Below are 17,631 nucleotides of genomic sequence, written 5' to 3' on the forward strand. Positions count from 1 at the left end.
CATAGGGTCACAAAGCGTCAGACATGACTGAGGCGACTGAGCACACAGGCATGGTTGTTTTCTTTTTAAATGGGACATGTATTTATCAGTCTTTGCAGATGCCCAATGTCTTCTGAGAAGATTTCCATAATCCTATTGATAATAGGATTTCCATAATCTCTATTGATTTATAAATCTTAGTTTTTTTCTATTGAGTTTATAACACTTATATAAAATGAAGAAATGGGTACTTCTAAGTTTATGTTCAACTTCACTGTCCTTCCACCTGTCAACTTCTGTCAACAAACCATTATTTTTATACTGCATCATTTATAGCCCTGTGATTCTATTGAGTATCTCTGACCACTACCCACTGAAGGTGAAACTAACCTCTGTCATATACTGCCCTTGCTATTTCATTTGTGGATTGTGTTCACAGTAGGTATCCAAAAATCATTTCATAAAAGGATGTTCAAATTTCATGAGCTAAGACTTAATACAAAAGATCAATTTTTAAAAGCCTCTGTTGAATGGAATTTCTTCTGTGGTACCAAAGGCCAAAACCAAGTGGTCTGTTCATTTTCTGGGTTTATCAGAAGACACTCAGGGGCATGAAAACATCCAAGAATAGCCAAGATAATTTTGAAACAGAACAAAGTTGGAGAACTAATATTACTAGATTTTAAGAGAGATGAACTATAAAGGTGTATTAATTAAAACAGTGGGTATTGGTACCAATGCAATTGAGTTGATTATACTTATATGCATTTTATATATACATATATACAAATTGATATTCATAGTAAAATATTTACCTTAATTGTGAAAAATTTGACTCTTCAGTGTTGTGGAAGAAATGATGTCTTTTCAATGCATATTTCATACATTAATTGTAGAGCTACATGGAAAAATTGTAACTTGACTCCTTACCTTACATTTACTGAAAAGAAGTCTGAAGTGATTGTAGATCTACATGTGAAAGGTAAAAAAAATAAGTGACACATGTAAAAGAATTCTTTCATGATCTTAAAGTAGGCAAATAACCTTGTATATAACAACACAAAGCACATTATGAAAAGAGTTGTAAATTTTCTAATATTAAAACAAGCATTTCTGCTTATATTAAGTGTGAAAGGAAAATAAAAAAAATGTTTGACAAAGAAGATGTACAAATTGCCAGTAGGTACATGAAAGATACTCAGCATTATTAGTTTTAGAGAAACACAAACCAGAACTGCAATGGCATACCACTCCCCACCTACTGAAGTAACTATAATTATTTTTAGTAGAAAATAAAAAGTGTTGGGAGGATGTGGAGAAATTAGAACACTAATAAATTGCTGGTAGGAATGTGAAATGCTGTAGCTGTTTGAAAAAAAGTTGACAGGTTCTCAAAAATTAGAGTGCCTATGTGATCCAGCAGCTCATTGTCAGTCATATACCTAAGAGAACAGAAAGCATATCTTCCTACAAACACATGCACAAGAATGTGCACAGCAGCATTATTCATAATAACCCCAAAGTGAAAACAACTCAATGGATGATTGGATAAACAAAATGTGGTCTATTCATACATGTGGTATATACTATGTATGTGTGTGCTAAGTTGCTTCAGTCATGTCTAACTTTTTGCGACCCTATGGACTGTAGACTGCCAGACTTTCCTGTCCATGGGATTCTCCAGGCAAGAATACTGAAGTGGGTTACCATGCCTTCCTCCAGCGGATCTTCCCAACCCAAACATTGAACCAGTGTCTTTTATGTCTCCTGCATTGGCAGGTGGGTTCTTTACCATTCACATCACTTGAGAAGCCCAAATGGTGTACTACTTAGCAACAAAGAAGAATGAAGTATTGACACATTCTACAATGTGGATGAACCTTGGGAACATTATGCTAAGGAAAAAAAAACCAAAAAACCAGACATAAAGGACTGTCCATCCTGTATGCTTTAATTTATATGAAATGTCAACTCTATAGAGACAAAAGGAGACTAGTATTTGGCAGAGCTTAGGGGAGCAAGCAGAGAAGGCAATGGCAACTCACTCCAGTACTCTTGCCTGGAGAATCCCATGGATGGAGGAGCCTGGTAGGCTATAGTCCATGGGGCTGCTAAGAGTCGGACCCGACTGAGCAACTTTACTTTCACTTTCACTTTTATGCATTGGAGAAGGAAATGGCAACCCACTCCAGTGTTCTTTCCTGGAGATTCCCAGGGACAGAGGAGCCTGTTGGGCTGCCGTCTATGGGGTCACAGAGTCGGACATGACTGACGCAACTTAGCAGCAGCAGGAGGGGAGCGAAAGAATGAAGAGTGAGTGCTAAAGGATAAGAAGTTTCTTTTTGGAGTGATGTAAGCATTCTGAAATTAGATAGTGATGATGGCTGCACACTTTATGAATTATAGACATTGAAATGATAAATTTTGTGTTATGTCAATTATATCTCAAAAAAGAGCTACGAATTGAGGTGAATTGTGTCCACCCCAAACTCATATGTTGAAATTTGAGGTACTCTAGCACTTCAGAATGTAACACTATTTGGAGATAAGATCTTTTAGTAGATCTTTAGGATGAAAACACTAATTCAAAAACACGCACCCCAATGTTCAAAACAGTTCTATTCACAATAGCCAAGACATGGAAACAACCCAAATGCCAAAAACAGATGATTGGTTTAACATAAGAACCTAATAGAAGCAGAGGAGATTAAGAAGAGGTGGCAAGAATACACAGAAGAATTATACAGAAAAGGTCTTAATGACCGGGATAACCATAATAGTTTAGTCACTAACCTAGAGCCAGACATCCTGGAGTGGGAAGTGAAGTAGGCCTTAGGAGCATTACTATGAACAAAGTTGGTTGAGATGATGGAATTCCAGCTGAGCTATTTCAAATCCTAAAAGATGATGCTGTTAAAGTGCTACATTCAATATGTAAGCAAGTTTGGAAAACAGCTGTGGCCACAGGACCAGAAAACATCAGATTTCATTCCAATCCCAAAGAAGGGAAATGCCAAAGAATGTTCAGACTATCATATAGTTGTGCTCATTTACCATGCTGGTAAGGTTATGCTCAAAATTCTTCAAGCTAGGCTTTAGTAGTACATGAACTGAGATTTTCAACATGTACAATCTGTGTTTAGAAAAGGCATAGGAACCAGAAATGAAATTGTCAACATTCCTTGGATCACAGAGAAAGCAAAGGAATTCCAGAAAAACATCTACTTCTGCTTCATTGACTACTCTAAAACCTTTGACAGTGTGGATCACAACAAACTGTGGAAAATTCCTAAAGAGATGGGAATACCAGACCACATTACCTGCCTCTTGGGAAGCCTGTAAGCAGGTTAGGAAGTGACAGTTAGAGCCAAACAGGAACAATGGACTGGTTCAAAATTGGGAAAGGAGTATGTCAAGTCTGTATATTGTCACCCTGCTTATTTAACTTATATGCAGACTACATCATGTGAAATGCCGGACTGGATGAAGCACAAGCTGGAATCAAGATTGCAGGGAGAAATATCAATAAACTCAGATATACAGATGACACCATCCTGATGGCAGAGAGTGAAGAGGAGCTAAAGAACCTCTTGATGAAAGTGAAAGAGGAGCATGAAAAAGCTGATTTAAAACTAAAATCATGGCATCTGTTCCCATAATTTCATAGTAAATAGATGGTGGCAAAGTGAAAACAGTAACAGATTTTTTTTTCTTGGGCTCAAGAATCACTGCAGATGGTGACTGCAGCCATGAAAGGAAAGCTATGACAAACCTAGACATAATATTAAAAAGCAGAGACATTACTTTGCCAACAAAGGTACTTTTGGTCAAAGCTGTGGTTTTCCCAGTAATCATGTATGCATGTTAGAGTTGGACCATAAAGAAGGCTGAGTTCCAAAGAATTGATGCTTTTGAACTGTGGTTTTAGAGAAGACTCTTGAGAGTCCCTTGGGCTGCAAGGAGGTCCAACCAGTCCATCCTAAAGGAGATCAGTCCTGAGTGTTAATTGGAAGGACTGATGTTGAAGATGAAACTCCAATACTTTGGCCACCTGATGTGAAGAACTGATCCACTGGAAAAGACCCTGATGCTGGGAAAGGTTGAAGGCAGGAGGGAAAAGGGGTGACAGAGGATGAGATGGCATCATAAACTCAATGGACATGAGTTTGAGTCAAACTCCAGGAGATAGTGAAAGATAGGGAACCCTGGTTGGTTGCAATCCATGGGGTTTCAAAGTGTCAGACATGACAGAGCGACTGAACAACAACGTGTCCATTGAGTCAGTGATGTCATCTAACCATCTCTTCCTCTGTCACCCCCTTCTTCTGCCCTCAATCTTTTCCAGCATCAGGGTTTTTTTTTTTTTTTTTCCAGTGAGTCAGCTCTTATCATCAGGAGGCAAAAGTATTGGAGCTTCAGCTTCAGCATCAGTCCTTCCAATGAGTATTCAGGGTTGATTTCCTTTAGGATTGACTGGTTGGATCTCCTTGCTGTCCAAGGGACTCTCAAGGGTCTTCTCCAGCATCACAGTTTGAAAGCATCAATTCTTCAATGCTCAGCCTTTTTTATGGTCCAGCTCTCATATCTGTACATGATAACTGGAAAAACATAGCTTTTAGAGAGGTGGCCCCAAGATGGCACAGGAATAGGATGGGGAGACAACTTTCTCCCCCACAAATTCATCAAAAGATCATTTGAACGCTGGTCAACTTCCACAAAACAACTTCGGAATGCTGGCAAAGGACACCAGGCACCCAGAAAGGCAGCCCATTCTCTTTGAAAGGAGGTAAGGCAAAATATAAAAGACAAAAGGAGAGACAAAAGAGTTAGGGATGGAGACCCATCCTGGGGAGGGAGTCGTGAAGGAGAAATTTTCACACAGTAGGAAACCCTCTCACAGGCAGGTCTATAGGGAGTTTTGGAATCTCAGAGGGCAACATAACCGGGAGGAAAAAACAAATAAACAAGCAAACAGAGAATAGTGCCTAACTGCAACTGCCAATGGAGAAGTAGCCCAGATGCTCACGTCCACCACCAGTGAGCAGAAGCTGGACAGGGAGGCGTGGGCTGCATAATTGTTGCTTAGGGTAAGGACCGGGGCTAAATACCCTGAGGACAATCTGAGGGAGCTAATGTGAGATAGCAACCCAAACTGTGGGATCACCAGAGAGGGAGAAAAAAAAAAAAGAAAGAGAACTTTCCTGCGAAAGTGCAAAAGGCTCTAATGTGCAGCCTGGCCCAGTCACAGAACAAGGAATTGAGTGAACACCAAAGGAGAGCTAACCAGCTGCATACAGACCCCTCCTCCCCCAACTCCCCCAAGGCAGAGAGGCAGGTGTGTGACAGCCAGAGTCGGAAGGCAAGGGGCTGCTGTAATCTTGGTCCCAGAGACAGCATTTTCTCCAAACTGTGAGCAGGCTCCCAGTTGCTAACCACGTCTTTCTGGGATCCTGGATGATTGGCATCTGGCAGGAGGGTTGCAGCCTCAGATCAGCACCCCAGAGGAGACACACAGCACAACTTGAGAAGGTGCTCTTGCGGTGCACCTGCAATCCTGGTGGGGACTGGGGAAGTGTTTAAGATGCTCAGCCTACCTGGACAGTGAGCTCGCCAAGCACCTGGTTGCCTGAGCAGCTCGGACCTGGGAAGGGCACAAAACACATGCCCAGCTGAGTCTGTGCCCTGGCAGAGTACCTGAGAACCTAAGTGGCTTAGACCTGGGAAGTACATGAAACGCAGGGCCCACTTGGGACAGTGCCCTTGCAGAGCACCCTGGAGCCTGAGCAGTTTAGACCTGTAAAGCACATGCTGTTGTGAGCTGTGGCAAACCCAGTGTGTCCATACACTGTGAGCACTCCCCACACATGCCAGTGATATTTGTTTGCAGTGTTCCTCCCTCTCCACAACACAACTGAACAAGTGAGCCTAAATAAGTGACCACCTTCGCCCCCCTTGTGTCAGGGCAGAAATTATATGCTGAAGAAACTTGCAAAAGGAGGAAGCCAAAATAAACAAAGAAGAAGGAACCTCTCTGGAAGTGACAGGCACAATATATTAAAACCCTGTAGTTAATATTGACTAAGCATTGGAAGGGGCTGATAGACCTTGAGGACAAGTACAAGGTGGAACAAGGAACTATCTGAAACTGAACTGACCCCACACTGCCCACAACAGCTCCAGAGAAATTCCTAGATATATTTTCACTATTATTACTTTTTAATTTTGTTTTTCAAATTTAAGTTCTTTATTACTTCTTTTAGTTTTTATAACCTACTATTACCTTTCAAAAAAAAGACCCTATTTTTAAAGCAACTTTCATATATTAAAAAAAATTTTTGTGACTGATTTTGTTTTGTATTTTTTATATTGCATTTTTAAATTTATTTTTTATATAATATTTTTGAGAGTCTAACCTCTATTCTAGATTTTTAATCTTTGTTTTTTGATATTTGTTATCAATTTTGTACCTTTATGAATCTAATCTTCAGTATCCATTTTCACTTAGGGATGTGATTCCTGGCTTGATTGCTCTCTCCCCTTTTGACTTTCCCTTTTCTCCCTCAGGTAACCTTTATCTTCCTCCTCCCTCTTCTCTTCTCTATGTAACACACCTAACCACCAGTAGCACCCTGTGCATGATGCCTTATCTAAACAAAAAACAAAACAAAAATACAAACCCCGTCATCAGCAGACCGGATTACCATCTCACTCATCTTTGCCCATCAGAGAAAAAACAAACAAACAAACAAAACAAACAAAAAACTAAGCACAAATCTCACCCTATATAAAGATTCTTAGAAAAGTTCAATCTTCCAAGACTGAACCAGGAAGAAATAGAAATTATGAACAACCCAATTACAAGCACTGAAATTGAAGCTGTGATCAAAAATCTCCCTCAAAACAAAACCCCAGGACCAGATGGCTTCACAAGAGAATTCTATCAAACATTTAGCAAAGAGCTATTGCCTATCCTTCTAAAACTCTTCCAAAAAATTGCAGAGGAAGGAACACTTCCAAACTCATTCTACAAGACCACCATCACCCTGATACCAAAACCGGACAAAGACAATACACAAAAAGAAAACTGCAAGCCAATATCACTGAGGAACATAGATGCAAAAATCCTCAACAAAATTTTGCAAAACAGAATTCAACAACAACATCAAAAAGTTTATATATCATGATCAAGTTGGGTTTGTTCCAGGGATGCAAGGATTCTTCAATATATGCAAATTGATCAATGTGATACACTATATTGACAAATTGAAAGATAAAAACCACATGATAATCTCAATAGATGCAGAAAAAGCCTTTGATAAAATTCAACATGCATTTATGATTAAAGCTCTTCAAAAAATGGGCATAGAAGGAACCTACCTCAACATAGTAAAGGCCATATATGATAAGCCTACAACAAACATTATTCTCAATGGCGAAAAACTGAAACATTCCCCCTAAGATCATGAACAAGACAAGAGTGTCCACTTTCACCACTATTATTCAACATAGTTGTGGAAGTTCTAGCTACAGCAATCAGAGAAAAAAAAGAAATAAAAGGAATTCAGATCAGAAAAGAAGTAAAGCTCTCACTGTTTGCAGATGGTATGATACTGTACATAGAAAACCCTAAAGATACCACCAGAAAATTACTAGAGCTAATCAATGAATATAGTAAAGTTGTAGGATATAAAAGTAATACACAGAAGTCCCTTGCATTCCTATATACTAACAATGACAAAACAGAAAGAGAAATTAGGGAAATAATCCCATTCACCATTGTGATGAAAAGAATAGAAAACTTAGGAATAAATTTACCTAAAGAAACAAAAGACCTATATATATAAAACTATAAAACACTGATGAAAGAAATCAAAGATGACACAAATAGATGGAGAAACATACCATATTCATGGATAAGAAGAATCAATATAGTGAAAATGAGTATACTACCCAAAGCAATCTATAGATTCAATGCAATCCCTATCAAGCTACCAACAGTATTTTTCACATAACCATGAACAAATTATTTCATGATCTGTTTGGAAACACAGAAAACCTTGAATAGCCAAAGAAATCTTGAGAAAGAGCAATGGAACTAGACGAATCAATGTGCCTGACTTCAGATTATACTACAAAGCTATGGTCATCAAGACAGAATGGTCCTGGCACAAAGAAAGAAATATAGATCAATGGAACAAAATAAAAAGCCCAGAGATAAATCCACACACCTATGGATATCTTATCTTTGAAAAAGGAGACAAAAATATACAGTGGAGAAAAGACAATCTCTATAACAAGTGCTGCTGGGAAAATTGGTTAACCACCTGTAGAAGAATGAAACTAGAACAGTTTCTAACACCATACAAAAAAATAAACTCAAAATGGAGGATAGATCTAAATGAAGATCAGAAACTATAAAACTCCTAGAGGAAAACATAGGTGGAACACTGTCTGACATAAATCACAGCAAGATCCTCTATGACCTACCTCCCGGAGTAATGGAAATAATAGCAATGGAAAAATAAAAATAAAAGTAATGGAAACAAATGGGACCTAATTAAACTTAAAAGCTTTTGCACAGTGAAGGAAACTATAAGCAAGGTGAAAAGACAGCCTTCAGAATGGGAGAAAATAATAGCCAACAAAGCAATTGACAAAGAATTAATCTCAAAAATATACAAGAAGCTCATGCAGCTCAATACCAGAAAAATAAATGACCCAATCAAAAAATGGGCCAAAGAACTAAACAGACATTTCTCCAAAGAAGACATACAGATGGCTAATAAACACATGAAAAGATGTTCAACATCACTTATTATCAGAGAAATGCAGATCAAAACCAATGTGAGGTATCATGCTGCTGCTGCTGCTAAGTCACTTCAGTCATGTCTGACTCTGTGTGACCCCATAGACGGCAGCCCACCAGGCTCCCCTGTCCCTGGGATTCTCCAGGCAAGAACACTGGAGTGGGTTGCCATTTCCTTCTCCAATGCATGAAAGTGAAAAGTGAAAGTGAAGTCGTTCAGTTGTGTCCGACTCTTCGAGACCCCATGGACTGCAGCCTATTAGGCTCTTCCATCCATGGGATTTTCCAGGCAAGAGTGCTGGAGTGGGGTGCCATTGCCTTCTCCATCTGGTCAGAATGGCTTCTATCAAAAAGTCTACAAACAATAAATGTTGGAGAGGGTGTGGAGAAAAGGGAACCCTCTTACACTGTTGGTGGGAATGCAAACTAATACAGCTACTATGAAGAACAGTGTGGAGATTCCTTAAAAAGCTGGAAATAGAACTGCCATCAGTTCACTTCAGTCGCTCAGTAGTGTCCAACTCTTTGCGACCCCATGAATCGCAGCACACCAGGCCTCCCTGTCCATCACCAACTCCTGGAGTTCACTCAGACTCATGTCCATTGAGTCAGTGATGCCATAGGACCCAGAAATCTCACTGCTGGGCACACACACCAAGGAAACCAGAATTGAAAGAGACAGGTGTACCCCAGTGTTCATTACAACATTGTTTACAATAGCTAGGACATGAAAGCAACCTAGATGTCCATTGGCAGACGAACGGATAAGAAAGCTGTGGTACATATACACAATGAAATATTACTCAGCTATTAAAAAGAACACATTTGAGTCAGTTCTAATGAGGAGGATGAAACTGGAGCCTCTTGTATAGAGTGAAATAAGTCAGAAAGAGAAACACCAATACACTATATTAATGCATATATATGGAATTTAGAAAGATGGTGACAATGATACTATATGCAAGACAGCAAAAGATACACAGATATAAAGAACAGACTTTTGGCCTCTGTGGGAGAAGGCAAAAGTGGGATGATTTGAAAGAATAGCTTTGAAACATGTATATTACCATATGTGAAAAAGATGAACAGTTCAAGTTCAATGCATGAAACAGGACACTCAATGCTGGTGCACTGGGACAACGCAGAGGGATGGAATGAGGAGGGAGGTGGAAGAGGTTTTGGGATGGGGGACACATGTAGGTGCATGGCTAATTCATGTCAATGTATGGCAAAAGCCACCACAATATTGTAAAGTAATTAGCTTCCAATTATAATAAATTAATTAAAAAACACATAGCATTAACTACAAGGACCTTTTCAGCAAAGTGTTGTCTCCTATTTTTAATACACTATCTAGGTTTGATTTAGATATAATGTATGTGGAGAATTCACATCAGCTCCACTGTTATTACTATCTACTCACTGTCAGTATTTACAGAATTGAAAGATGTTAAGAGGAAGCTCAGATTAAAGAGAAGATCATATGCTTGGAAAATCAAATCATTTGCTTATATAAGCATACAGAAATGCAGAAAGATATCATCAAGGTCTGCATATAGAGCAGAGATCAATCACACGTTCAAAGTTAGGCAGAGGTCAAGTTTCCAAATTTAGAAATTATCACAGTAAATGCACTATTGAGATTATTTTATCTTAGTGAGTAAGCGCCTCATTAGAACACGTGGAAATTCAAATGTTCCCTTCTGAGCATTGCCATTTAATACTGAAGCAGTTCTATACACTGGATGCTTTTGATAAAAGCTGAACCCACTCATCTGGGCCAGCTGTACTTCATCAACATATAAAAAGGCTACAGGGATAAAGACTCAGCCTCTCTAGCTAACACTGCTGCTGCTGCTGCTAAGTCGCTTCAGTCGTGTCCCACTCTGTGCGTTTCCATAGACGGCAGCCCACCAGGCTCGCCTGTCCCTGGGATTCTCCAGGCAAGAGCACTGGAGGGGGTTGCCATTTCCTTCTCCAATGCATGCAAGTGAAAAGTGAAAGTGAAGTCACTCAGTCGTGTCCGACTCTTAGCAACCCCATGGACTACAGCCCACCAGGCTCCTCCGTCCATGGGATTTTCCAGGCAAGAGTACTGGAGTGGGGTGCCATTGCCTTCTCTGCTGGCTAACACAGCCCACCCGTAATCCGTTCCTAAACTGGAACAAAGGTTAGTTACTGAGAAATCTCTTGGAATCAAACTAATAAGCCATTGGGGCCTATCCTATAATTGCTCTGTGCACCTAACTCATTATATATATACTTTATTATACATTATTATATATTATACATTATATATATACTTTAAATAGTACTGTTCTCTTTAAGACTGAAGATCACTGGCTTTTTAACCTCTTCCCTTTCACGTGTACTGTACATCTAATCAATTATATAATTTGGTTGCTTCTTCCTTTGAAATGTTTTTAAGATAATGGAAAAATATTCATGTTAAGATTATAGGGATGTTTCTATAATATTTTTTATTTGTTACTCCAATTCCAATAATTATTTGACCTAAAATGGACCTTTGGTTCATTGTTTTTTACTTGCTATTATTCTCCACCTCTATTTTGAAAGTCTTTTCAAACAATGTTCAAGAAAGATTAAACTAAGAAGGTTGAAAGTGCATAAAATGAAATGATTATAGAGATCAACAATAGAATCTAAATATATCTCAAATTCTTTCATGTTTAACATTTACTATTACCCTGAACTGAGACATTATCAATTCTAGCCTAGATTACTCCAAAAGGCTTCCATTCTTGTGCCTCCAGGTAGCCATGGAGAGCTATTGGGGTTGTTCCTCTGTTCAAAATCCTTAATTAGATTCCCTTCATATACTAAGCTCCATCAGGGCCTACAAAGCCTTACGTGATCTAATGTTCTTCTTGCTTCTCCTTCAGTGCTTTAAAAAGGCTGGTCTTCTGGCTTCTGCTATTTCTGGCAAGAAGTTAGCAATCACTCAAAGTGTTCTCTGTATATAAATGTTTTCCCTAGATGCTAGAAAAAATTTTATCTTTGGTTTGTATTTGCTTGAATATAATGTCCCTAGACATGGTTTGCATATCTTGAATCTGTAAATATACCCTCTTACACCAACTTGAGAATTTTTCAATCATTATTTTTCCAAGAAATTTATTTGCCTTAGCTTTCTTTTCTTGCTTTATGATACTCTAATTACATGTATATTAGATTTTTTCATATTTTTCTATGAGTCCCTGAGACTCTATTTTTTACCCATCAATATTTTTTCTCTCTTATCTTGCTGCTGCTAAGTCAATTCAGTCGTGTCCGACTCTGTGTGACCCCCATGGACCACAGCCCACCAGGCTCCCCCATCCCTGGGATTCTCCAGGCAAGAACACTGGAGTGGGTTGCCATTTCCTTCTCCAATGCATGAAAGTGAAAAGTGAAAGTGAAGTCACTCAGTCATGTCTGACTCTTAGCGACCCCATAGACTGCAGCCTACCGGGCTTCTCCATCCATGGGATTTTCCAGGCAAAAGTACTAGAGTGGGGTGCCATTGCCTTCTCTCTTATCTTAAGGTTGGGTAATTTCTATTAATGTATCCTTTGTAGGTTAAGGGAGTTAGAGAAGGCGAGATTCAGAAAAAGAATGAGACTGGCACTTTACAGGAACAGATCACCTTTAATCAGGTGAGAAGGGGCAGCAGTCAGATTAGTGAGCGGCTGCACTAACTCAAGAAAAGAGTAAGTATATATAGGCATATATGTGGAAACCTAATGTCTTAAGGGGGCCTGTTCTTCTCCAAGGTTGTTAGGAGTGGTTATCTCTTAAACAGCTGGGGCAAGGAATTGTGGAGATTGCCCAGAGGCTGGACTGGCTGGGAGCTGGGCCTAATCAACTTTAATGTCCATTTTTTTCTTCAGGTCAGAGAGTTTTTTGTTTTGCATAGAATGGTGGGGAGGACCTGGAGGGGAGTTTTAACTTCAGGTTATTTTGAGCTGTATAACTTTGCTTCATCCTTAAGTTCATTGATTCTTTCATCTGTCATTAAGTTCCTCCAGTAATGTTTTAAAGACTGTATTTTTCAGTTTTAGAATTTCTTTAGGTGGTTTTATATAGTTTTTGTTTTTCTACTGAAATTTGTTTCCTTTCATTAATAAGCTTATATTCCTTTACATCATTGAGCATAGTTTTTGTAGTTATCTTTAGATCTTTATTTACTTATTTCAACATTTGGATAATCTTGAGGATAGTTTTTTTACTTTTTCCCCTTAAGAATGGTTCAGGTTTTCTAGTTTCTTCATGTCAAATAATTTTGGACTGTATACTGGTCATTGTGAATGGATTCTGTTATTTCCCTCCAAAAGATGGGTTAAGGTTTGTTGGTTTAAGCATGTAATTAGTTGGACTCAAACTGAAAATTCTGTCCTGGATAGCAGCTCAAACCTTAGTTTAGTTCTTTTACCCTTAGCTGGGGTGTTTTCACTAATAAGTGATTAGAGATCAGCCAGAGACAGGCAGGGTTTACAGACAGGAAGGTCTCCCCCTCTTTTGGCTCCTTAATTTTTAGCCCTTCATTTTCCAGTGGCTCTTATTACCAGAAAGTTTGCTGATTTTCTATATATATCCCTCACCAGGCCAAATGCAATCTTCCTTCTTCTAGTAGCTATTGCTCTCTAGAATGTATCCACTGAGGTTCACTCTCTAGTCCCTTTAGGTAGGTACTCCTCGCCTCCATGTCTTGCTCAGAGTTCATACTGGTTATCTGTGAGGGAGTAGAAACATAGAAGCTTACACAGCTATACTGAAAATAGAACTCTCCATACTCTCACACACATCCAGTCAAGTTTGCAGGACATGTTCTCTCTTTCAAGAAATATTTCCGCTGGGTACTTGCACAGTTTACTCTCCATATTTAATTCAAGTCTTCACTCAAGTGTCAATTATTCAGAAAGAACTTCCTTGGACAAATTGTTTAATATATGCTGCTCATTCCTCCTGAGACATTACTATCTTCCAATTTACCCTGCATTATTTTATTTCACAGTACTTATCTTTCTGACTTCATGATATGCATTAATTTTTCTTTTGCTGATATTGATTTTTCTTACTAGACCATAAGCTCTAGGAGTATTGAAATTTTTGTGTGCCTTGAGTAGTGTTGCACCCACAGCACCTAGAAGAGATTTTGGCTCATTTTTGGGGTTCAGTAAACATTTGTTGAATTAACAGCTCATGCTAGATAGTTAAAAACAAATCTACATACAAATATGCTTAACTGATTTTTGATGAAAGCAATGGCAAGCCAATGGAGAAAAGGTAGCCTTTTGGACAAACAGTGCTAGAGCAACTGGACATCTATTGGCAAAAAATGGACTTTGATCTAAACCTCCCACTTTACATAAAAATTAACTCAAAATGAATCCTGACTTAAAAGTGAAACATAAAATTAAAAAAAAAATTATGAAAATGTAGAGGAGATACAAATGGAATCTAAGACTTAAATGCAATGTGTAAAACTATAACACTTCTAGAAAAAAACATAGGAGAACTTCTTGGGATATAAGTCTAGGGAAATATTTTAGGCTTGACACCAAAAGACATAAAAGGAAATTCATAAAAGTAAAGTTGATAAGCTGGGCCTCATTAAAATGAAAAACTTTTCTCTGCAAAATACCATGTGAAGGGATGAAAGACAAGCTACAATCTTTTAAATCATATATATGACTAGAACTAATATGCCAGCAAAATTGGAAAACTAAGCAGTGGCTGCAGAACTGGAAAAGGTCAGTTTTCATTCCAATCCCCAAAACAGGCAATGAAAAAGAGTGTCCAAACTACTGTACAATTACACTCATTTCTCATGTTAGCAAAGTAATGATTAAAATCCTTCAAGCTAGGTTTCAGCAGTATGGAAACTGAGAACTTTCAGATATACAAGCTGGATTTAGAAAAGGCAGAGGAACCAGAGATCAAATTGCCAACATCTGTTGGATCATAGCAAAAACTAGAGAATTCCAGAAAAATATCTGCTTCAGCTTCATTGACTACTCTAAAGCCTTTGACTATGAGGATCACAACAAACTGTGGAAAGTTCTTCAAGAGATGGGAATACCAGACCACCTTACCTGTGAAACCTGTGTGCAGGTCAGGAAGCAATAGTTAGAGCCAGACATGAAACAACAGATTGGTTCAAAATTGGGAAAAGAGTATGTCAAGAATGTATGTTGTCACCCTGCTTATTTAACTTCTATGCAGACTACATCATGTGAAATGCTGGGCTGGATGAAGCTCAAGCTGGAATCAAGACTGGGGAGAAATATCAATAACTTCAGATATGCAGATGACACCATTCTTATGGCAGAAAGTGAAGAGGTGGTAAGCCTCTTGATGAAAGTGAAAATTAGTCACTCAGGGTCTGACTCTTTGTGACCCCATGGACTAGGGTCCTCCGTACAGGCTCCTCTGTACATGGGATTTTCCTGGCAAGAGTACTGGAGTGGGTTGCCATTTCCTTCTCCAGAGGATCTTCCCCACCTAGGGATCGAACCTGGGTCTCCAACATTGAAGGCAGATGCTTTACCATCTGAGCCACTAGGGAAGTATTGATGAAAGTGGAAGAGCTGGCTTAAAACTCAACATTTGTAAAACAAAGATCGTGGCATCCAGTTCCATCACTTCATGGCAAACAGATGGGGAAACAATGGAAACAATGACAGATTTTATTTTCTTGTGACTGAATCCATGAAATGAAAAGATGCTTGCTCCTTGGAAGAAAAGCAGTGACCAACCTAGACTGCATATTAAAAAGTAGAGCATTACTTTGCCTACAAATGTCCATATAATCAGAACTATGGTTTTTCCAGGAGTCATGTATGGATGCGAGACCTGGATGATTAAAAAGGCTGAGTGCCAAAGGATTGATGCCTTTGAACTAGAGAAGACTCTTGAGAGTCCCTTGGACTGCAAGGAGATCAAACCAGTCAATCCTAAAGGAAATCAACCCTGAATATTCATTGGAAGGACTGATGCTGTAGCTGAAGCTTCAATACTTTGTCCACCTGATGCAAAAAGCTGACACACTGGAAGAAACCCTGATGCTGGTAAAGATTGAGGGCAGGTGGAAAGGGAACTGTGACAGGGATGAGATGGTTGGATGGCATCACTGACTCAATGGACATGAGTTTGAGCAAGCTCCGGGAGATGGTGAAGGACAAGGAAGCCTGGCGTGCTGCAGTCCATGAGGTCACAAAGGTTTGGACATGACTGAGTGACTGAACAATAACAACGACAACAATATCTAGAATAAAGGATTCTCAAAACTTTACAGTGAAAAACAATATAATTAGGAAATGGGCAAAAATCATGAAGAAATTGAAGAGCACATATAAATGGCAAATTAGCACAAGAAAAGCTGTTCAACATCATTACCTATTAAGGAAATGCAAATTAAGACCACAAGGTATTACTGCACACTTATTAGAATGGCTAAAATAAAAAATGGTAACAACATCAAATTCTGGCAAGAATGTGGAAACCCTCATTAGGTGAACACTGTGTGATACATCTGTACCATGGAATACCACTCAGCAATTAAAAGGAAAAGACTGTTGACATGTACAAAGACTTGAATGGATGTCAAAGGAATTATGGTGAATGAAAGAAATCTAATGCCCAAAGATTTTACTGTACATTCTATCTACGTAACAGTTTTAAAATGACAAAGTTTTAGAAATGGAAACCAGATTAGTGGTTGCCAGGGGTGAGGAATAAGGAGATAGCCAAGAAAGAGGTGGGTGTGGCTATAAAAATTCCTTGTGATGATGGAATTGTTCTGGATTTTGACTGTGGCAGTGGATACACCAACTTACATACATGATAAAACAGTACAGAACTGACTAAATTCACACACAAGTATAACCATTTGAATAACATGAGTGGGTTGTATCAATATTGTCCATTTAGTGGCTCTTTAGGAGATGAATCTTGGATCAGCCATTTGTTTTTTGTAAATTTTTGGCAAGTCTTAACATTTTTCAATTAAAATTACTTATGGAACTTGCTTGGCACAGAGTAAGGGCTTAATAGAAGTGAGAATTCAAAATTGTCTTCTAGTGGATGTTCTAAGTTGCCTTTTTTCCTAATATTTGGTAATATCTTGGATTCTCTTTCTAAATTAAAGTAAACTCATGGTAAATGTGTTTGTTTTCCTTCATTTCTGGTAAGGCTGAAATTTGGTTGTGCTGTGATCACTATTGCACCATAATTTACACAGCCCTGGTGAGAGTCAGCACTTTGGATTTTGAACACTTAAAAAAACTCTTTACCCACAGCTGAACTTGCTGGGAAGTTCATTTTCAGGCATTTCCCAAAACTCATTGCCTTCTTTTAATAAACATCAGTATATTTCCAGTTATTCCATTACAGATGAAAATTATGCAGGTAAACCCTTGTCTTTTGCTGTCTTTGTCAGAAATATAACACAGGACTGGATGTGTCTTTTGGCATTCTGAATACATTCTGAATATTCTTAAGGTCTTCTGGAACCTTTCTCTCTTCATACTTAACCACTCCCAACCTCTTCACAGTCTAGTGCCTGATTATTCAGTACTTCAGGCACTACTCTTCCCTCTTCTAACAGATTAGAAAGGCACCAAAGGGTGACTCATTAAGTGTGTTAGGTAAAGCAGCAATAACTACAAGGAATGTCTCGCTCAAATATTGTCTGAGTAGTATTTACAGTTCAGTTCAGTTCAGTCACTCAGTCATGTCCAACTCCTTCCGACCCTATGGACTGCAGCACGCCAAGCCTCCCTGTCCATCACCAACTCCTGGAGTTTACTAAAACTCATGTCCATTGAGCCGGTGATGTCATTCAA

Source organism: Bos mutus, chromosome 16, assembly GCF_027580195.1.
Source record: "Bos mutus isolate GX-2022 chromosome 16, NWIPB_WYAK_1.1, whole genome shotgun sequence".
Lineage (NCBI taxonomy): Eukaryota > Metazoa > Chordata > Mammalia > Artiodactyla > Bovidae > Bos > Bos mutus.